This window comes from Amphibalanus amphitrite, unplaced genomic scaffold (assembly GCF_019059575.1).
Source record: "Amphibalanus amphitrite isolate SeventyFive unplaced genomic scaffold, NRLGWU_Aamphi_draft 000075F_arrow, whole genome shotgun sequence".
In the NCBI taxonomy this organism is placed as follows: domain Eukaryota; kingdom Metazoa; phylum Arthropoda; class Thecostraca; order Balanomorpha; family Balanidae; genus Amphibalanus; species Amphibalanus amphitrite.
Window position 1 is genome coordinate 964,252 of NW_024881571.1, and position 22,548 is coordinate 986,799.

A 22,548-nucleotide genomic window follows, 5' to 3' on the forward strand; every position below is an offset into this window, starting at 1 on the left:
AAAGACATGGAACTTAGAGAATGCCACGGCACGAGTCGGAATGAAGCCTCACGGCTCGGCTCTGTCTGGACCCGTGGCCAACTGTGGTCGGAAGCAATGCTGTCATCATCTGCGCTCCACGATCTGCGACCGGCGGCTCATCATTCAAGAATCCAGCTGCCGTGATTTAATGTCCAATCAATAACTCGGCATGGGCGCTCAGTCGGGGCGGCGTTCCTCCGCCAGACAGATGAATGGAAGCCCGAAGAGCGGTGTCACAAGATGGCGGGTTTTCGGCTGATTCACTTCTCTGTCGTCAGTGGCGCACGCTAGTCTGTTTCGCATAGCACTGCGAGATTTAAGTGGGTCGGTAGAAAAGAGAACCAGCCTCGGTCAGATCAGTTTGCAAGTACACGACCTCCCGTTGCTGATGATTGGAATTCGGCGCCCGGTCCGCGTCGGCTCGGTTATATGCCCAGTGCGGTAACATGAGAAGCTAAGCCGCGGATTACCGGCTGGTCATTGAGCGCCGCTGAGCGGTCATCCTGAATAGCCGAGCGGGGTGAAAGTCGGGCTTTATTGTCTTCTGAGCTGGGACGCTGTCCTCCGGACGTCATGTTTCGTCGGGTACAGAATGTGTCTGCCGCCATTGCGCTGAACTGTTTCACTAATTAATCACAGACTTAACGTCAGGTGTCCGACCGCTAAAATGTCATAAAATCAGCTTTTGGGAGGCATTTTTGCAACAAGATTAAATTGAGAAATTGTCAGATATCTTAAAATGGAGCTACCAGACATGTCTGTCAGAAATATATGCGCCATGCAATATGCATTAGTGATATCCAAAGTCATGTCCTTTTTTGTCTAGCGACGGTTGTCCAAATACTGCACATACATGTCGAATAAATGGAATAATGTCGGCGCTGCAAATGATGTCATGCTAATTACCGCGGGCCGACGGCGACCACGGCCGTATGCTTGCAAATGCAGAAGTCGTATTCTACATGGCGGCTGGGATGTGTCACAGAGAACATCTGCACAGGTATTGAGGCTTCTCAGTGGCGGATTTCGAAACTCACATAGGCATGGCTTACCGAATCTGCACATGTAGGCACGCATTCATAATAGCATTATATTTTTTTTATACAGTTGCTAATGTAACGATTTCACTTTACTTTGAACACTTATATCGAGCATCAATAGTCAATTCAAATGCATCAAACATTTTCCAGTGTTCCAAAACTTAATTTATCGTTAGTTCCTTTGATCGAGCTGCTATATCGGACCATGCACTGGCCGTCTCTCGCTCAGGTCAGCTGTCACCTTTTTGTCCGCACTCTGCCAGGTCCTCTGCCATTCGCCGGCTGAAACAAATCCGTAGCAAATGTGACATTGAGCTGAGGACAATGGCGTGGCCGGCTGCGACACAAACAAATGCCATTTTCACAGAGATTAATCGGGCGCAGTGGGCGCCGGCGCGGTCCGTGTCGGGTCGGCGCGCCATTGTTGCGTCTGGCCGCTGACGGAGCGCGACCCCTTCCGACCCTGTCACGTGACAGTCAGGTGACCGGTGACCGAACGGCGGCCACCCGCAAGAAACGTGTCCCTTCTCAGGGCGGCGACGGTGCCCGGATCGGGTTGCCCCCTTGTACAAATTCGCTGGCAAGTACGATTCGTTAGAACGGCGCGGCTGAGCCACAACAATAGGCGTGGATGTAATGATGTGTATAAAACATAAGTGGCACCCGACAGGTGTCGAGAGGTGGAATCTGCTCATTGTTTTGTGCCAGGTGGCGCCCAGCGCGATCTGATTGCAGAATGGTCGGACTCCGGGCTACGTGGGCTGTGTTCCTGTGAAGCGCTAGGGCGTAGGCGTGTTGGACCTCAAGACACATATGCATGACTTGGAGTCGCTGGATCGGACTTCTGGCCTCGTTGGTTGGAATTTTGTGTTTGCGCTGCTAGGACTTCACGGTCGCACTGTTCGAACCCCATGGGTCAGATGGGCGGACCCCAAGAGTCGCGGTCTCACGTCCGAGTCCTTTCACTTCGTCTCTCTCGTCGACTCGTCGCGTCGTCGCAAGAAATGTGCTCGGCCGAGACGGCTGACCGCTCAGTCGTCGCAATTGTTTGCAAATACGTGGCCCGGTGAATGGCGGGCTGGGGCACACCGTGACCGGCGGCGGTCAGGTCTCGGGTACGGTCCGACCCGGCCAGCACACCTGTCCCCGCAGGGAGAACTCGCTCCGATGTGCCCGTGAGCTCACCGTGAGCTCACCATGAGACCTTACCGCGCGCTCCCCCAGTTCCCCCGGCCGCGATGGCCGCCTGACTCGGGTGTAATGCAGTGGCAGAGTGCCTCTCCCACCCGTCCACCACTGAGAGCAGGGGCGGGGCGGGGCGGGACGCGCCCGACGGCGGGGGCGGACAGGGGCCCGACAGCTGCCGGTAGGGAGGAGGCGGTCCGACAGGCTCGGCAGAGACGACATACAGAGAGCGGAGGCAACCGCAGAAGTCAGCGCGCGACAAAGCTTTGAGAGGTGGATGAATCGTGGGAGGTTCATCCGCCCGGGTTTCTGAAGTCAGGTCGTGACAACTGGCAGAAGCCGTGTGGGATGTGAGAGGCGGTGTCGATTTCAAAGGCGGCTGCTGCAGGTGACAGGAGGCTGTGATAAATGGGTTTTGAAACCGGTGGCACAAACATGGGCGTTGTCAGTAGCGGTGAGCAGAAGAGGCTATTGCTTCAGTGAGTGGTGCAGGTGACGGTATGATGACTGAGCCAGCAGACATTGACAGGAATGGCGATTATGACGGAGGCTATAGGAGCAGGGACGAACCATCAGAGGTGACAGATCCTCGAGAACCAGGCCAGCGGAGGTGACAGAAGGCGGTCCAGGCCAGCGGAGCCGGGTCGGCGGGGGCGTTGTTCGCTGACATGACCGCACCATGACGCGCCGCGGCGTGCCGCGACACTGAATAATGGATTAGCATACAGACTGGGGCGGCCTTTTTGCGCTGAACTGGCTGACAGGTTTTTAGGTCGCCGCAAAATTTGCCGTCGACCTCTGTCGGCTTTGGCTTTGGTCGGCTCGGCGCGACCAAAGTCGAGCCGAGCTGAGCTGAGACAGTGGGACAAAATCCGAGATCGGATGGCAGATTGCGCGCAAAAACACAGAGGACGACCGGCCGGTGCACTCGTAAATCATGCTAGTGTGCTGTATCGGCTCCCTGTCGGCTGCACACCTCGCCAAGGTGCATACTAAATAGCCACAGTAAGTTCACCACGAAAAACTGGATCACTACAAATATTGGTCACTTTTTACAATGGCATAGTAAAGATGTGCCAGAAGATTTGGTCTCTGTGAGTGAAGCTGGGCTAATATTACTGCAAGAAGTCGTAGGTAAGGGAATAGGTAATACTCAATAAATAGTGCAATTTACTAGCAATACACTGTATAGAAATTCACTCTCTTTATTTTTGTCTCTCTCTCTCTCTCTCTCTCTCTCTCTCTCTCTCTCTCTCTCTCTCTCTCTCTCTCTCTCTCTCTCTCTCTCTCTCTCTCTCTCTCTCTCTATCTCTCTCTCTTTCTCTCGTCTATCCCTGCCTCTGTCTATAGTGTCTTCTTCTCGTGGAATTTTCACTTCATTTTCGTCCACACATGCACGCACCTACAATACCATCGACCCCGACTGGCACTGTCACTCACTGCGCCACACAGAGTAGAAATCGACAGACGGAAAGCGATGTGCTAACTATATCGTTCCTGTTTGACTGTTTTATTTTCACAGCTAATTCCAGCATTGTGTGACTGATAAAAGGACAACAACAGACGGCCGGCTGGCGAACAGCGCCACCAACTCAGCCTGCTCTCACTCTGTGGTGCTTGTAGGAGTCTTTTCAGCGAATAAGCACTCGAAACTCGTCCGTCGGTGCCTTTTCACGGGAATGTTTATTTACGCCTGGATTCTCTGGGATCTCACGAGTCTCTTCAGAGCCTGGACCACGTCGGCTCTGGCTGGCTGTAGAGATGTGATGGCATAATAGAAGACCGAGCCGTCTGCGTGGAGCTTTGTAAAATGATTTTTTGTTGATGTCTGAGTAACCCGCGCCCTGCTGGGGGGGGGGGGGTTGAACACCCCCCTTGTGGTTTTTCGCGAATATCTCAAAAACGGCGGCGCGGAGCGCCGCCGTTTTTGGTACACCTTATCATACATCAATTCTACACATGTTGTTAAAATTTCAGACCAAGGTCATTCAAGGTCAGGTCACCAGGTCACTTGAAGTGACCTCACCTCATAAAAAGATTCAATGTCTGTCATAGCTACACCGAGTGACCGATCGCTTTGAAACTTTCAGCGATTGCTAAGAGCAATAGCATGTACAAAATGTTTATCTCAGAATTTTGATATCGATGACCTAAGGTCAGGTCAATTTTGCGACCTCCCCATTATAAGGGACGCCATTTAATTGCGTCCCAGAAAAGCTATTTCTGGCACCTAAAAGCTTACTCGCCCCAAAATTGGTCCTCAGCACCTATTTGGTGGATACCAGCACCAATCATGGAAAATGACCTAAATTAGCTGTTTCTGGCACCTATTCATCGGTACGCCTTACTCTTTTTTCTGAATCTGGCACCTAAATGCTGAGCGTAGCACCAATCTAGTAGAAAAATGAACTACTGGCTGGTAGAATCATGTTGTTCTGGTATAATGACCCCTGGAGTCTAGCCTAAAGGTTGCCAGTGCAGCTACACTCTAAGACAGCCCCGTAGTGATCTCAGCATTGTATATGACGTTTAAGTAAGCAAATAATATTGATTTGTTCGAAAAAAACAATGTCATTTTAATATTTAATAGTATTTATTTGTAATGCTTAAAGGGAAACATTTTTGTGAGTGATTGTCTCGATTTTCACCATTAAAACGGGTATTGCATTTTTTGACGTCATCAAATAGCTCCAAAAAAGAAATGTAATGTTTTCATTCCGTTCAAGGCCGCTGAAGAAACGCGAGATCTTGCGTGGGACATTGTCCGTTGTTTGCCGCGCAGAGTTGTGCCGTGGTTGTGCCTTTTTCATCCGTTTCTTACTTATGTGTGCATGAAGCTTTGATTTTGTTTTTGGTTATTGTGTGGCCGGTCAGTCAAACGCCCCTGTAGAAACCGGATGCTGCGTTTGATCGAGATGGAGTCAGACGATGATTGCAAAAAGCTATTGAAAAGAGGGCCGGTTGCGTGGCATGTCTGTTCAGAGTTGACATTTTGCTTTACTCCAGTTTATGACCTGAGAGCCTGGCTGGAAGTGACGGATCCAAACTTTTCACGTTAAAATGGCTGAGGGTGCAATAATCTCTACATAGCGGGCTGGTGTAGGAGCGTCTTGCTATGCTGCACCATAGCTGGCTAGTGATTCTCTTTTGGCTAGAAATGGCATTAATCATTATCTCCACTGGCGAAAATGGCACTTGACATCACCGAATGCAACGTTCATGTTTGTTAGGATACATAAAATCAGGAAGATTACGCGAATTAGGTAGGCAAACGTGGAATAAAATAGGTGCTGGATGTTTTGGTTTTGGTGCTGAATCAGCAAACAGCAAATACGGAGTTCAACTAGACGATCTGGCAACTTAAGGCTGTGTGGAAGCAATTAGGTGCCAGATTCAGATATTAGGGTCGAGTAAGCATTTTGGGGCTGATCAGCAATTAGGTGCCAGAAACAGCTTTTTAGGGACCAGAAACAAATATTCCCCCATTATAAGTCAATGGGAGAAAATTGAAATGCGCCTCTTTTGGACGAAAGACATTATAAACACTCCCAAACACTGAATTACAAGTGGTTTAGACACACTGAACATGAAAATGGTGTCCGTGACCCCTGTTTATGCCCTGAGGTCATCTTAGGTCACGAATGGCGTCTAACAGTTTTTAGCAAATAACTTTTGATAGAGGCATGCTAGAGCGATAAAAACGCCTTAGATGTGTTCAGCTCGACGATACGGATCGACTGATATGCAACATGACCCTTTCCGGTCAGGTCATGACCTTGACCTGAGGTCAAATTTTCAAAGTTCATTCGATGCGTCTTGACGAGAGGAGCACGATGCCGGTAAAAGTAAGCTCGTACAAGGCTTGGGTCAAAAGTTATTGCAGAAAAACCGTTTCCGAAAAAATCGGCTATTTTTGCAGTTTTTGCCCCCTGCAGGCAAAACCGTTGACGCTAGGTCAAATCTGAGGAAGTCACTCAGAAAGGGCGTTAATAGGGCTATCGAATGCGCTTTTCCGCGGCGCTGTAGCTCTATTGGTTCCCGAGTTATGCGTTGGCTTCTTGGAAATTGTCGACATTCGACCTGGAAACATGGTGTGTCAAAAGTGGAAATAGCCGGTGCGCCGTCTGGCAACCCGGCAGCCCGCCGCCATAGGGAAATTCATGCTTTTTGTCGCTTTTTCGCTCCCTATGAGTCACTTGATCTAATTAGAGCTTAACTAGGAACGAGGCGGGTCACTTGGACGTATTCGGGAGCCGAATACGGTGTTTTGGAGCCAATACCTGGGAAACCCTGCCCGCCCAATGCGAGTTTTTAAGAGTCTGCATACCCAAATTAACGTTGAGCGCGGCCGTTTTCGGTCGGTTTTCCCCGACCTTGTGGCGAAATCGCCTTATTTATTCAACCAGGGTGGGCTAATTCGCTTAACTAGGAATAAGGCGTTGAAGAGAATTGTTCAAGGAATAGAGCTGTGCAAAAATATTTTTTGTATTGTTAAAACTGTATCCGCCCTCGAACGATAAATATTGTTGACCCATCAGAAACACATCACCTGGAATGCGTTTGGACTTGGTTGGATCTAATATTAGCGAGTATCTGCTAATGCAGTTTCTTGGCTTACTTAGTACGCACACAAGCATACATACTTCCTGCCCTTGGTTATTCCTCACTTGAATGAAAATTTTGCTATAATAACTATTCCAAGCAGTTAACAGGTTTTAGTGCAGTGCCAATTCGGAAACGTTCAGCGCCGCCAGTCTCCCAGGCGGCGCGTAGCGGCTGCCGCCGGCCGCCGCGCCGCCGCTCTGGCAGGGTGTTTGACTTCATATCTCTGTTGCTAGAAAAGTTGTGGACCGATTTACTTGATTCTTGCATGAAAAGATGCGCCATTCAATTCTTAGCAGATAACGAAAATTTGACGTCAATTGCACGATCCGCTGCCCATATTGTGGTACTGCCATCTATTGACAAGGCTGGCGAACTAAAGCCGGGCGGCTATTTCCACTTTTGACACACCATGATCAGCGAAATTTTGCCTTCAATTGTTAGGGCCAAGTAAAGCTCCATATACCACGACACTGTGTATTGTGCTTCCAGCGACCGACGACCAAGCACGGACACGGCGACCCGCCGACTGACCCAGTCCGGTCACGGTCGCGCCCTTATATAACCACGGCACAGAGCGCATGCGCGGTGACCGCGCGGCGGTCAGGCGGCTCGCCGGCCGGACGGCCGGGCCGCGACCCATCCTGTTCCCCGGCCCCACACGGCCGGTCCGCAGTCACAATATCCCAACACTCCTCCCCCCATAAAAGAAACGTTTCCACTTGGTCAAGTAACAAAGAAACCCGACACACTACGCGACCGGAACGCGACCGGAAATACAAACTGATTCAGACACTGGTGATGCACATCGAGAGCATCCGAGGCCTAGGATTGAAAACGATCTGGGGGGAGCGACACTCTGCCAGACCTGGTCACATACGCGCCCCGCACAGATGTACCCCCATTCCCCACCTGATCTCGGGCCCGCCGGCAGAGGTAGTACAACGCTAGTGGATCCGGTCCAGTCTCCTCGGACTCCGTCTGCTTCCTGGGACGCGTTTCTGTGGCTGTGTCCGATGCGTCGTCCCTCCGGGTGCTTCCAGACGTTTCCTGTTTGTGGGACTCCCGTTCCACAGCTGGCTTTAGCTGGTTGAAGTGCAGAGCCTTTTCCTTGCCCTTGTCGTCACGGACGAGGTACGTTACTCCTCTCTCTCCTCCGAGGCGGCCGATGATGGTGCCCGGGCCTTTGTAGTACAATCCCAGTTTCGGCTTCCCGCCGACCGAGACCCTATTATCCCGAATCCATACCCGGTCACCAGCCTCGAACCCTTTTCCGCTCGCGCGCTGGTTGAATCGGGTCGCAGCCTCCGCAGCACTGGCCCGGGTTTTCCTGATAGTCGTCTGATAAGCCTCTGAAATGGCCTTTAGACGCTCTTCAAGGTAGCACCGGATATTTACCGCCCGATCCGGAGGGTTGATGACCGCATCGAGTGGCGTTTTCGGGTGGAATCCGTGCAGCAGAAAGAACGGGGAATATCCGGTGACGCTGTGCACAGAGGTGTTGTAGGCCATGCAGTACGCCTTGATGTCAGCGTCCCAGTTCGTTCCTTGAGGGTCAACGTATTTGGCGACCATGTCCTTGAGTGTTCTCATAAAACGCTCTACCATACCATCACTCTCGGGGTGATAGGGCGTTGTACGCGTTTTCTGGATGCCCAGTCGCTTGCACATGCACTGGAACAACGCAGACTCAAATTGGCCTCCTTGGTCCGAGTGAATCCTGTCTGGCACCCCCATGTCGTAAACCCAATCCAACAGTACCGTGGTTATGGTTTCGGCATCCTGCCGTCTGACTGGGTACACTCGGACGTATTTAGAAAAATAGTCCATAATGACTACTGCATATCGGTTGCCATTCTCCGACACTGGCATCTCAGTGATGTCAATCGCAATTCTGCGGAATGGTTGACTAGTGACCTCCGTTACCAGAGGAGCCCGTTTCTTCGGTGCAGGGCGATGGCGCCGTTGGCAAAGGTCACACGTGCTGCAGTACCGACGGATGTCCGCGAACATGCCGGGCCAGAGGAAGCGCTGTCGCACTCTTTCCGTTGTTCGACTCCGTCCCAAGTGTGCGGACGTCGGATGGTCATGGGCGAGCGTCATGATTCTTGATCGCATCGAATCGGGGACCAGGGCCCGGAAGCCCCACTTCGTCCTCATGCCGAGAACGCCCTCCCGCACTTCGAGCTGCGTCCAGCTCCCACGCAGTAGCTCCCACTCGGCGAGAGGGTGATCGGGCGGTGGTTCCCGACTGCCCAGACAGGCGTTCCGCATGACACTGAGGACCTCGTCCTCTTGTTGCGCCGTCTGCAACTCCGATTGTCCTGGTGCTTCAGTGATTAGGCGTCCCGCCTGGTCACCCTTCGCACTAGGTGGCGCAGTAGGCAGTGCGCAGACTTGGTCAAGTTCTGCTGCGCCTCGAGTCTTCCCCACACATTCCTCCTCTCCACCAGAAGCAGGTTCTTGGGCTCTTGTAGCTACGGTATGCACGGGTGCTTGACCGGGTTCGGCGGGACAAGACTTGCTGCGCTTGCCCGTCCAGATATTGCCGTTGACTGGTCGCTGCCGGGACATCGCATCGGCATTGCCGTGATCACGGCCCGGCCGGACAACCACCCGGAACTGGTAAGAGCTCAGCTCGATGGCCCACCGGCCACGTCTTCCCGTCCCGTCACGTTCCACATTGATGGACTCCGGTACACCCGTGAGTGGTTTGTGATCGGTCACGACTTCGAATTCTGCTCCAACTGTGTACTGGTTGAATCGCCGGATGGCGTGAACGATGGCCCAGAGTTCTTTATCATATGTTGGCCATCTGCGCTGTTGCTTTGTCAGCACCTTACTGTCGTAGGCGATGACTCTCTCCGTGTCACCCACCCGCTCCGCGAGCACTGAACCGACTGCAGAGTCGGATGCATCCGTGTACAAGACGAATGTACCACGGAACGTAGGGAGGGCTAACACTGGAGGTGCAGTCAGCGCCTGCTTCAGACTCTCAAAAGCTGCTTCAGCTTCCGGCGTCCACGTCAGGTGGTCACCCACCACCTTGGCTTCCCTCAACGGCTTCGTGAGGTCCATGTATTGTGGGACAAAACGGCTGTAATATCCGCACAATCCGAGGAAGCTTTTCATGCCATCTTCCGTCTTCGGTGGAGCCCAGTCGAGTATTTTCTGGATGTTATGTGGGTCCGGTAGGAGTCCCTCCTTTGCGACCCGGTGACCGAGGAACGTAACTTCGCGCTTTGCGAGGCGGCACTTTTCTGGTTTGAGCTTCAGCTTCGCCGACCTCACTCGCTTGAAGACATCACGGAGCGTTGCGATGTGCTCGTCCTCGGATCTGCTTGATATGATGATGTCATCAAGGTAGACTAAACAGCGTTTCGAGTCCAGACCCGCAAGCACCAGTTCCATGAGTCGCTGGAACGTGGCTCCAGCATTTTTGAGACCCATGGCCATCACCCTGAACTGATGGAGTCCTTTGCCCGTGGAGAACGCCGTCTTTTCCCGGTCCTCCGTGGCCAGCGGGACCTGCCAGTAACCGGTCGCCATGTCGAGCGTCGTGTACCACGTTGCCCCCGCTAGGGTATCCAACGCCTCGTCGACCCTCGGCAGAGGATGCGCACATCCGCGAGTTCGGCTGTTGATCGCGCGGAGATCGACGCAGAAGCGGAAACTTCCATCTTTCTTTCTGGCCAGGACGACTGGGGAGCACCAAGGACTTGTACTCTCTTCAATTATTCCATCTTTCATCATCTGCGTCTTCTGCATCTCGACTTGCTCGCGGAGTTTAACTGGTACCCGCCGTGGTCTCTGCTTCACGGGAGCCTCCTCCCCTGTGTCGATGTGGTGTTCGAGCAAATCTGTCTTGCCGATATCACCCGCATACTGACTGAAGATGTCTGCATATTCGCTGAGAATGGTTCTGAGCTTCTCCTTTCCTTCCGCTGAGAAGTCAGATCCGTCCACATCAAGTACTTCTGTCACCGTCGTATTCTGACGCCTTTCTGTTCTGCAGCTCACATCATCAACGTCATCATCATCACTGTCCTCAACGCCTCCGTCTGCAGCCAGGCACAACTTGTACTCGCAGTCCTTCTCGTTTGTAGCATCATAAAATGTCCCTAGGTCACTGCCTCTGAGAACACGGACTTCTTCAGACCCAACATTTGTCAAAATGATCGAGACGCACCCGTCGTCGTCTGCAACGACCAGAGCCCTTGGAGTCAGGAGTCCCTCCCGCTCCGCTACGGTTGATGGCTCGAATATCCCGGCTGCACCCATTTCATCACTCTGCACGCCGTCCACTCTCTCCAGCTTACCGGCTACCACGCTCTCTGACCGTGCTGGAATGACGACGTTCGACAGTAATCGCACTCGCGCACGTCTTGGTCGAACCTGCTCCCGGCTCGGCAGGGGAACGCTCATGGTTCCAATCTTGAATGAGCCAGCGTCGTCGTCGATGACCGTGCGATGCATGCACGTGAAGTCGCGACCTAGTATCACGTCGTACACGAGGTCGTCTGCCACGGTCACTACCGGGCATCGGAAGCTGACTCCATCAATGCATAATGAGAGGTTTTCCAACTCACCAACTACCTGGAGGGAGGTACCTCCCGCTCCGATAGCATTGCGCGCGCTCGGGCTGAGCCGGATTGCTCTTAGTGCTGGGTTTCCCTCATAAAATCCTCTTCGCATCATGGTGAAGTCGGCACCAGTGTCCACCAGCGCCCATGTCGGAGCGCCGTGAATGACGACCCGAACGGCCGATGCCGTGAGTGGGGACGCTTTCGAGAGGACTGGGACCTGTCCCACGGCTCCAGTCCGGTTCAGTTTTCCTGATGCGCACCGGCGCCCCGCCGGGGATCAGCAGCTCTTGTCTCGGAGTGGCCTCCGCCAGTGCTGCCACCCTGGAAGTATTGGCACCCCGCCATCCAGTGGCCCTGCTGCCCGCAACATAAGCAGAGGGGCAGCGCGCGCCCATCCCTTGTCGACGGCAATGAAATGGGGCAGTGTCGCTTGAGGTGACCCAATTCTCCACAGCCGAAGCATCTGACGCTAGGTGAACCACGGCTACGCTCGGGGCAGTCTCGCTGAAAATGACCCGGCTGCTCGCAGCGGTAGCACCGGGGAAGTCGGCGAGACTTACTCGCATCAGTTGTCGTCTTCGGCGTCATTGTGATGGCCGATATCGACTCGTGTAGCCCGCGAATATGATCTTCGATGGCTGTGAGCCGGTTGTTGTCCGTCACAGTCTTTTCTGCTTGACCCACGGTTGCTTCACCCCCGACCGGGCGGACCGCCCCGATGACGTCGATGTCATGATTTCGCACTGCCTTGATCGTCTTCCTCGTCTCCTCGAATTCTTTACTAACGCGTACCGCGTCAGTCAGTGTGGATACGTTTCGGCTGATTAACCTCTCTTGCAATTGCGTGTCACGGAGGCCACAGATGAATCGGCCGCACTGGAATCCCTCCATAGCGCTGTGGTCGCTGGGCAGAGCCGGCTGGGCTAGCCCACTCAGCTCTCTGATCCTGGCTGAGAAGTCTTCAACAGACTCCGAAGGTGACTGGCAAACTCGGTTGAGTTCGGCATGAGCCTGCAACGTGCTTATTTGCCGGCCGAACCGACTTTCCAGTGCTTCAACCACCCTGCCGTAGTCCTTCCGTGACTCTTCGGTGAGTGACGCGAATGTGTCCAGTGCGACTCCGTCCAAAAGACCCACCATAGCCGCCAGCCGGTCCCCGGCTTTCATGCTCGCCGTCTGAGCTTCGAATCGGCGGAACCATTTCTGCCACACTTCCCCCGACTCTCCACTAAATTTCGAGGCTCTTGAAAGGAAAATGGTAGATAAATCCATAGTTTGTTTATACTGAAGTCTACTGGAGAGAACCTCTCCTCACCCAAAGTCTCTACTCACCGGCTCCGTCCACCTTTTCCACCGTGAGCTTGCGTAGGCCGTCACAGAACTCTCACAGCAATCTTCTTTCTTAAAAACTCATATGCAGCCCATTTACGTTATTGGTCCTACCGACCGCGCCAAAATATGTTAGGGCCAAGTAAAGCTGCATATACCACGACACTGTGTATTGTGCTTCCAGCGACCGACGACCAAGCACGGACACGGCGACCCGCCGACTGACCCAGTCCGGTCACGGTCGCGCCCTTATATAACCACGGCACAGAGCGCATGCGCGGTGACCGCGCGGCGGTCAGGCGGCTCGCCGGCCGGACGGCCGGGCCGCGACCCATCCTGTTCCCCGGCCCCACACGGCCGGTCCGCAGTCACAATATCCCAACACAATGACCTCTGGTGACCTGACCTTTGACCTGACCAAAAATTGACCGAAGTGATTTCCTCATTATTTTTGACGCTCTTTCGAACGCCTGCGTATCGCTACGTGGCCCAGGAGCCGAGTTAGAAGGGGGGGGGGTGTTCAAACCCCCCCCCAGCAGGGCGTGAAAATCCAGGACCCCCAGTCGGGCGCGGGTTAAATGCCGGGTGATTCGTAGGTTTTGGGATTATGAGAAGTAGGTATAATGCTATTCGATGAGTTTCACTTTCAAGAGATGAGCTCTGCTAACGAAGAAGTGCATAAATGTGTGTATTTATATAGCACCGACAAAAGAGCACTGCCAAGCGGTCTGACGCAACGCACACCGCGGTAGTAATTATGCAGATTCAGTATGCGATTCTTTACGCTCGAAACTCCCAGAGCGCCTCTGTCGCACCCACTGCACCACCTCACCAGCACCAGCAATTCATTGAGCACCACGTCAACAAGCACCAGTCACGGCCCCGTGGTCGGCCATCACAGCTGGTGAGCGCATTACTTGCTCCATCGACTGCGGATGACATCATCACTTGGCAGGCCTTCCCTCTGCCCCATCGAGGTCGCTTGACGGGCCGTCACAACAGTACGACGTCCACGTCTACGTCCACCACACGTCCACCACACATACACGTTACGTCCACATCCACGTCCACGTCCACGTCCACGTCTACGTCCACGTCCGGCGTCGTCCGACACGGCACCTGGCTGCGCCGCGCACGGTTGCTGTGATATATTTACTGCCGGACGCGTCTCACAGCTGTCCATAAATCGGCCCACGACCCGTCGACCGGACGGCCCTCTCCGGGGGTAATCCTGGCCGCGACAGGTGACACGGACGGTGGCCATTGGCACAGGACAGGCACGTGCCACGGTGCGCGCAGCGGGGGACGCCTCGCGGGGGGCGCAGGGCGCAGTGCGGGCGTGTCGCCGGAGATTGGTGCTTTGGATGCTCCCTGCACCGGTTTATGGGGATGGAGTGAGCTGGGTGAGCGCGAAATGGACTGGAGAGAATGTGTACACTGTGCTGTAATGTACTGTTATTTTTAGCTTTTTTATTAGGAAGGCCATGGAAGGCATATGTCAGAAAAGTGCTGCATAGCTAGCATGACGATGACTGGGACGCATCATTGCTTTCATTTGCATTATTTTATTGAATGTGTACGCATTTTATTTATAAGTCCTCTAACGATCTGAAAGTAAAGAATAATACACTGATTGATGGCATCCATCGTAAGCCTTTGAAGTCGTAGGAAGCTGGACAGTAGCACCTCGTGCAGTATATCTGACCGATTTCATCTCTTCAGAGCCCATAAAACAGGTGTGCGATGCTCAATCCACTCTCACTTGGCACAGCTCCGCGTAATCATGAATTTCTCTGATCCGTGCATCACCAAATCGGATAGACGGCCATCCAGCAGGGCCGTTGGGTCATCGAGTCTATCCCATCTACGGGGCACATTTTGGTCCTATAGACTACATCACCGGCAGCGGCTGTCATCTTGGGCCCCTCCCACAAACCTCTGACCACCCCCGTCAGCAGCGAGCTCGTCTGTCAGACGGCTCGTCTCCATGGACAGTCGTCCGTCAGACCGGCGCGTGGGAACCGTTAGCCGCCGCCGCCGCCGACATACGCATCACTCATGTGCGGGAGATCAGCGTGTGCATGACGGCGCCATCAGCTGCACACCTGGGGCTGCTCTGGGCGGCAGATACCGGCCCTCGGAGACCGGCACCGGCCGCGGCTCGGAGCGGCGTCACTGTGCTGTCCCTCGCGCATCGTCTCCGGCTTAGAGGGGTCACCGGGAGACGCGTCAGCTGAAGAAGCGCCGTCGTGTTCCGTTTGTATATTGCGGTGTCACCGTCCGCTCTGTGATGTAGTGCCCGGCCAGCCCGGAGCCGTGTAGTTTGACACCAGCCGGGCGTCGATGTATGCTAGTGGCTATGGCCATCACGTGTATGAGGATGATTAAGTGCGAGACCTGTCAGAAAGGTGTCACTTTGCATCGCAAGCGTGCATACATTGGCTCGTCAGAGGATGGCCCTGCAATATTGAAATGGCGATATTAGGAATCATGAATGGTTGATGATTGGAGCTGCAAACTAAGGTGGTCTTGGCACGACACTGCATGGGTCCGAGTTCAAACACATGGTCCTTTATGCGTGGCATAGGAGAGTGGCTAATACCCCAGAATTACGGCTCAGGTGATGAAAGGCGTGGATTGGAGATGTAAGATCATACTCCACTCTTGATGATTGGCATTTGAAGAAATTACCTCTGTAATCTTCGTATTATGCCAATTATCCACGACCTTATGCATGCAGTTCCAATTCGTCCGAGTGTAACGAATAGGTTGTTCTATTTTTAATATATTTATATGAATATTACAGACCTGAATAGGTTTAATTTACTTCCTGGAAGTTAACGCTGAGGTTTCTACTGATAATCAGTCTATGCAAAATGGGCCTACTCAACGTGGTTTTGTGCCTGAAGTATATATTTACGCTATGCATAATTTAGAATGTAAAGTCTACCTTGGGGTAGGTATACGAGTCACGCATCGTCCCGAAGAACTTATTTTAGTTTTATTATGTGTGTTTGTTATTATTATTTTTTTTTGTGATGAAGGAGGCTTTATCACTACACTGTACGTAAAATGTGTTGACAAGCATCATTGAGCTCCATCACATTTTCAGTACATGTTTAGGTAAGTTTGATCCTTCACGTCATAACATAATTGCAAAAGCAAGTGCCTGAAGATCGTACTTGGTTATACGTGCACTGTCCTCCGATCGAAGGATATCATTAGACGTGGAGATGTGATGTGAGGTCCGTTCGTTTCGGTTCGTGAAACATGCCTGCGCCATGCATATAATATAACCATCCTGCTAGTGGTGTCCGCAATCGAGTGCATACCTTAGATAACGCGCTCACTTCGAGATTAATGGTCTCCTAAGCGTGCAACCATTAACGAGCGTCCAAGAGCCGATGGTGATAATTAATGGTGCCAATCGTAAGTTCAGTTCAAAACACTTGTACCTGCACCCTGTGGAACGCTGCAGGCTTGCCGCTCCAGCTGCTGGGCTGCTGTGTGGTCCGAGTCACTCGAAACGCTCATCTGGACCTGCTGACGGCCACGAGAGCACAATCATGCGTCACCGGGCTCTGAGCAAACACACCTCTCTGTCCGCCGGGCCCAAAGCCGAGCGTGAATTGCACCCAGCAAAACTGGCCAGTAAGCTAAGCCAACAGGCGCTGTCAGAGCAGTGGTCTGGTCGCCACCGTCGCCAGCCGCCTGCCATGCGCTCCGGAGAGCGCAGCGCGCTCCCGATACACTTCAGACTGAGTCGGTCTGCACTCAAGGGCGCTGCTGGGATGTCACGTCCATGGCCGTGGCCTGGACCCGTCCCCACTGCGACCTACCCATCCCCACCCCGCCCCCGCCCTGAGCCGAGATAGCGGGGAGGCTTCCGCGCGCCACGCGCGCCGCTTTTTCACCAGCGCGAAAGCCTAATGGCGCATCAGAAAAAGCGCCTGAATGGAAATCCATGATATGTAGTGGGGTCACCCGCTTTCGTAAATCCTTACTGCAGAAGCACTTAAGCTCGATGCAGACGCGAGCGGGCGCATTGGTGGTATCCCGGGCACGCGAACCGGGCACTGATTCATTGAGGTAAGCACCTCTAGCCGACCTCGGTTTTTGTAGAGAGCCCAAATGCAGGACGCGGGTCTCTGACGATTCTCAAGCAGACATTGAGGGAGTGGACCAGCAGGAGCAGAAAGAAGGCAGCGACTGGAAAGGATTGGGTAACGGGAGGAGAAAGGAAGGATGAGGAGCACCTGGAAAAGAAAAAAGGAGAACGAATATGATGATGATGGAGCGGTAAGTCGATGCTTCTGGTAAGGAGAAAAGAATAAAGAAGGAAACACATAGAGATGAAGAATAACAAGTGAGAAGAACAAAGACTAAACAACAAATGGCTGATAAAAGAGAGCGATGTCGACCGTTTCACTGCGGAAACAGAGGCCGTCGCCCCTCCACCAGTCGCTCTGCTTATCAGCCCTTCGATACCGGCGGCTTCACCACATAGCCGTTGTGGCCTGAGTCTCGACACCGCCTTCCTGGGCGCTATCAACGTCCGCTTCCGTCCCTGTTCTGGTTCCGATTCCGAGTTCCTTCCTGAGCGTCAATGACCCTCGCCCCGTCGCGACCCTAGTTCCGTCCCTCCCTCCCCTCTGCCCGGTCGCCAGCTCCAGCCGACAGTCCGACTCCGGGGCGGAACTCGAGCTCGCTCTGGGCGAGCCTGTGTGGTCCACCAGCACAAACAAGACCGCCGACAAACGCTCCGATTGGCGGCAAATGAATCTGCGCCGTTTATCGCCGCCGCGACAAAAGCGCCGCGCCGCGCTGTGACAGACGACAAACGACGCGCGCGCCGCGTCGGCCGGCTCCCATGGCTCCCAGGTCTCCCCGACCGGCTCCTCCGGCTCCCCGGGGCTCCTGGGTGGGGAGGGGTGGGGAGGGGACCGAGCAGCAGGTGTGTGCTGGGGTGGAGACCATGTAGGACGATGTAACCGGGCGGTATTTCACTGGGAGGTGAGCTGATGAGTGCTGGGAGTTGAGATCGATTGAGATTAAGAAACGGATAAGCTATTAGGGAGCTTGAATGGAGAAGAATGAGACGGATGAAGGGTTAACTCAAGATAATTCGTTTGAAATAAACCTAAGGTTTTTGAATGTTTATATTCTGGACATGTTGTGGGTCTGATTTCCACTGCAATCAATCATTCAATGAAGTCCCAATGCATTGTCACGCAATGAGATGATAAATTAATGCTTAGGTATGAAAATTGTGGAGCTACCAATTAGCACTTGAGGAAAATAAACTCATATAAATGACGGTCTAACCAGCTTCGTTTTCCTGTTGAATATCAGGGCAAATGTTTGGCCAAACATCGAGCAAGTAAGATGATACAGCTTCATGTCCATACCACTTTCAAATGTTCATTGTAAGGAAGGTGGTTTAGATTCATGTCGGTAGCCACGTATCAAATAACCTCAGCACATGGAGATTACATTGGGCGGGGGCGACCGTAGTCGCGCATCTCAATGGAAAAATGAAAATCAAAGACCGAAGCATCGCAGGTGATAACTGGTAACCACACAGAAACTCATGAACAAACATGACCACACAGGTGATAGACAAAGGACCACACAAGCTCTATGGGATGTAATTTCAGGTGTCGTGTCCATGCACCACTAGCGACTCTAATCGTCGCGGCCCTCTCCCATATTTCGCTCGTCTTCATGTCATCTTCGACACGATCGTCACCTATATACGATAGCATCGAACCCCGACGAAAGACATCCATCCCAGCGGGCGTGGAAAGCCCGGCCGAATTTCGACGAACGTCTGATGTCAGTGGGGCGGGACGTCCCGGGTCCCGACGGCTGTCAACAGAGGAGCGCCGCTCTGTGGGCCTCCCGTGCCGGTCGGTCGACGGGGTGTCACGGGGGTGACTCGCACGTGACCTAGGAGGGGGGGGGGGCTGAGTACCCTGGAGCGGGTGGGATGACTGCTCATAGTGACTGTTGGGTGGCCGACATAGATGACTGGTTCTGGTTATAGATGACTTGTAAGTGACTTGTGTCTAAATGGTAGATTCTTCTTGGATAAACCACTTCACTCGAATTCTCGGTTGAGTCTCACTTGGGCTCACACGAGTCCCTTGGCATGTCTGTCGTGACTCTGTCCAACCTCTCATCAGTGACTCGTGCCTGCCTCCAGATCACCCCACATACGCCTGCGGGGACCCGCCATCCCCACACCGACCAGGCTCGTCCTCAGTTCGACCGTCTCCGCGCTGGCCTCGACTTTATAGCCGTGCGCTAATTGGTGCCAAAATCGCATCGGCTGCACGGCCGCCCTCGGCACACACACGGCGCGATCGGTCCGGTCGGGACCGGCTGGGAGCGGGGCCCGAGCGAGCGGCGCGGTCAGAGGCCGGCCGGCTATCACCCCGGCCGTGCCCAAACACCGTAATACTATTCAAACGGTCTCGGTGCCACCGCGGCGAAAACAAATACAAGCCCATTTCTCCAATAAAAATGCACACATCTTTATTTGAGAGCGTCGAATAACCCAATAAAATGGTGCGCCGCAGCCATCTCATGACTGCCAGATGAGCGTTCCGAGGCGGTCGTGGCGCGACCGACGCTGACCGGGGTTAGGCCTTTATTCCGGGGCTCCTCGTCTCCATTCGCCGCCGCATATTGATGCAGACCTCGATCCGGCATTGGACGGGATCACGTGACCGACAGGTAACCCGAGCTGTATCGCACAGGGCTGTCACGTGTCCGCCGGATTAGCCGCCGAGCTGGTGATCGACGACCGCGGCCGTGACGTCACCGGGGCACTGAGTGTGTGACGTCACCGATATGTCAGTAAATGACGTCACTGGATTTGTGGTGAGACTGACGTCACTGGAAATAATGACATCTTTTGGAATTGATGGCTTAGTACGATCATCAATGAAAGTTCTATGCATCAACTCGGCTTCGTGGTAGCCTAACCAGTTTATTATTGGTCACATTTAACACGGCAATTGGGGTCAATGAGTACACATATTTGGGTTTTCCATGTATCCCGAAAGCTAGGTATGAACCACCGAGAATCATTCTGCTAATGCTTTTCCGTAATGTAGTAATATTGTGCTATTTTGGAACTATTTCACCAATTTTGTTTTTGGTGGATCGTAATAGTTCCACCGGGTCAGGATTAAGCGAAAATATAATCAACTGGCTACATTTTAAGCATGCTTCACGTAGTTCATGCTACGACATCCCTTACCGAAAATACTTAGCTTAGTGACCAGTTATTTTCGGCCGTCGTAAGTCAGATACCGGTTACCTAGAACTATAGGTGATATGCTTGCGAAACGGAAGCAAAAAGCTGCATGTCAGAACCGATTTGGCAAGACTAAAAGATGCATAAGACTCGTTGTTTGTGTCCGCTAACATACATTTCAAATGTTAAATCATTTCTGGGTTCGAAGAAATAATAAATTTGTTGAAAAATATGATGTTTTGCTACATGTTGCTTATTTATACATATTCCTAATTGATTGCAAGACATTCACGATTGTTCACATTCCTGAACAGGGCAGACCGGTTGCAGGTCAAATGCAGGTCATGGCGGTCGGGGTCTGGTCACCGACCGTGGCAGGTCAGGATGGGTACAACTGCACGTCGGTCGGCCTGAGATCGGGCTGACATCGAGCCGGGTACGCCCAATAACGCTGCAGAACAGACAGGCAGACAGCTGCAGGCTCGGGATTATCCGATCTGAGTTAGACGGGAGGCCCACCACCGGCCCGTGCTTCTGCTGAACGCGACTGCGTGCAGGTCTGTGAGTTGTAATATCAGCTTGACGCAACAAACATTCATAACCGAGATAATTCTTTGTAACAGGATGTGTGATATGTATGAGATATGCTCGAACTTATTTACTTGAACAAAATGTCATAAAAAATCCCCGTGAATGTAACGAAACAGTTCATCCCTGTCTCTCCTGCGAAAATGTGCCTTACAACATTGTGTTTCTCGGCAATTTTGCCGTACCTGTTACTCAGTTGCACTCAGTACCATCATCAATTTCCCTGAACTTCATCCTGACCACTTCCTTACACCAAACTGACCTGCCGGAGTCTAACGCGCTTACGCCTGGCTGCTCTGACACCGCCCTCAATCGTGACCAGCGGCTTCCAAAACACGAGATCTCAGCAGATCTGGTGGAATTTGGTCGAGCCGCGCGACGGTAGATGTAAAAAGAATGCCTTCCGGGCTGTAACTTCTGAGTATAAGCCGGAGCCGAGCAGCTGTGACACCGGTCCTGTACTCCAGATACCGCTCCGATGTCCCGTATGAATCAGGATCGGGAAATTCCCAGACACCCTCCGTGGTCCAGACATTACCGGTGTCTGGTGAATAAATCGCTACAACTCCGGCGTGGCTGCCTCGATTTTTTTGGTTCGCTGCACCGGCATGGAATATTTTTAGTGTGGCGCTGACGTCTGGTAAGGTTCGTATACATCTAACTGACGGATCTGCTCTTGTCTTGTGATCTAGGTACAGGTAGAATGTTTGCATCTTGCGACTTTCTGGAACAATAGAAAGCAGCAATACCCCTCGCGCAATGATTATGAAGTACAATTTTCATATGACGCATTTACATTGGCGTAAAACATGGATTATATGAAACATCATGATACGTTCATGATGTGCTTGCATAATCCAGTAGCAAGGAACTATGACGTAAGAATGAATGGATTAGCTTATACAGAACACGGCTTAGGATTCACTACATAGAGATATTTGTTAGACGTGGAAATGCTTTGAGTCAAGCAAACAATACGATAGTTCTTGGCCAAGCCATACTACTCGTGCAGGTGTATAGTTCAGCCACCACTGCTTGGTTTTATATATTCAGCCTTTTGTTTGTGCTGTATAGCTGTAGTATATATTGTAGTGAAGACGTTAACATTGTTAGCCACGCAGATGCTACCACGGTTCAACGGTGTTAGCCAGGGTTAAGCATATAATGAAAAGGCTCCAGCAAAATATGCTTCATTTATCCATATCTCACGCAACGACATGTGCGATGGAGTATTCGGCCTCAGTTCCGCTCCGACTCAATTTGAAAATTAGCTGGTTTGCCGGTGCCAGACAAGAACTTCCTGCTGGCAGTTGTAAATATGAGACCAAGCACAAGATTAACCGACTGCAGGTCACCAAATGTCTGGCCGGTCCGACCACAACTGAACCCTGGATTGTCTCTCTCATCTTGCAGTACACTTTATGTTCCGCACGATTTTTGGACAATCGGTACGTAATCCAGGCCTTTAAAATCAGGTTAAACAGGAAGCTAGTGCTGTGATGTCAGTTTAAGTTCATGTCACCGCACAGCTGAAGCTCGAAAATCCACAAAAATGGGTTGACAGTAAAGAGGTTACCGGGTTGCAATTTTACGACTGGCGTTCGACTAGCGGTAAATAGATGTAAAAACCAACAAGTTAATTTTGGTAGAAACAGCACGGGGTACTACCACATTTTTAGATAAGTTTTGGTATCTACCTTGTAATCCATCTGACTAGCTGTAATTAACCCTCGCATGTGTGCGGCGTTTGCCAGCTTCTAATGTGTAGGGGGGGGGGGGGTCGGTTGGACCCCCCCCTTGCCGTTTGGCCCCTGATCGAGCTAGAGCTTTGCGGAAAAAACGAGCGTGTTGCCCGTGACGAGAGGAAGCCGATGATACCCAATTTTAAGGTCCTAGGTCATTTGTTGACCTTCCAGGTCAGGTCAATGACCCA